Raw genomic sequence first — 1,082 nt, 5'->3', positions numbered from 1 at the left:
AAGGAGTACCTCTCCCCTTAAATTGGGAGGGAAGATTAGAAGCTTGAGAAGAGGTAGAAGTGCTCTCCAACATAGCTTTGATTGCGGTGACCTCCTTTCCTAAATTTGTCATTTGGGAGGAAAGGTTGTTGATTGCATTGAGATGGTCCACCGAATACAATGAAGATTGCTTGCTTGAAGAGTCTCTCTCCCCATCTTGCCAATCCCTATAATATGTCACCACGTCCTCAATGATGTCCACAACTTCTTCTTCGGTTTTGTTCATGATAGGGCCCCCGGCCCCTCCATCAAGGCATGACTTGCCTTGGGGACTTAAACCGCCATAGAAGATTTGGATCACTTGGTATGTGGGGATTCCGTGGTGAGGGCACTCCCTTTGATACTCTTTGAATCTCTCCCATGCTTCATAAAGGCTCTCACTCGGCCTTTGCTTGAACCCTTGAATCAAGGCTCTTGCCTCCGCCGTCTTCTTTTGGGGATAGAAACGGGACAAGAAAGCCTTTGTAACATCATCCCAAGTTCTCAAGGAGTTGGGCTTCACCTCCTTGTCTAGCCACTCCAAAGATCTTCCTAATAGAGAGAAAGGGAACAACTTGAGGCGGATGAATTCTTGAGAGACCCCATTGACTTTGATAGTGTTGCAATATTTTTCAAATTCTTTCAAATGGTTCAATGTGCTCTCATTCTTAGCCCCACTATATTGCCTTTTCTCAATCAAGGTGATCATTGCCGGCCGGATTTCGAAGTCATTTGCCAGGCTAGTAGGTGGAGCTATTCCACTCTCAAACCTATATGCCCCGGGCACTCCAAGCTCCTTCAAGGCTATTCTAGGATTTTCACCCATTCCTTGCTCTTCTTGAATTTCTTCTTCACTTGAAGAGATATAAGCCAAGGATCTATTATCCACTCTTCTTCTTGAAAGAGTCCTCTCAATTTCCGGATCAAGGGGAACAAGGGGACGATCACGGGTTCTATGCATGCAAAACTCACACAAAAATGTTAGTAGCACGGCTACAAATGTAGCTTAGAGAAACAAAATCTTTTTGTATTTTATCAAAATTAAATAGACTCAAAAACAACAT

The 1,082-nt window shown here is 43.9% G+C and overlaps 1 pseudogene; it reads left to right on the top strand.

Moving 5' to 3' along the window:
* The first annotated feature begins 353 nt into the window (after nt 1-353).
* Nucleotides 354-452, top strand: LOC145577184 (small nucleolar RNA R71; annotated as a pseudogene).
* The last annotated feature ends 630 nt before the right edge of the window (nt 453-1,082 follow it).

This window comes from Chenopodium album, chromosome 13 (assembly GCF_948465745.1).
Source record: "Chenopodium album chromosome 13, dcCheAlbu1.1, whole genome shotgun sequence".
Classification (NCBI taxonomy): Eukaryota; Viridiplantae; Streptophyta; class Magnoliopsida; order Caryophyllales; family Amaranthaceae; genus Chenopodium; species Chenopodium album.
This window is presented reverse-complemented; position numbering and strand designations above follow the sequence as displayed.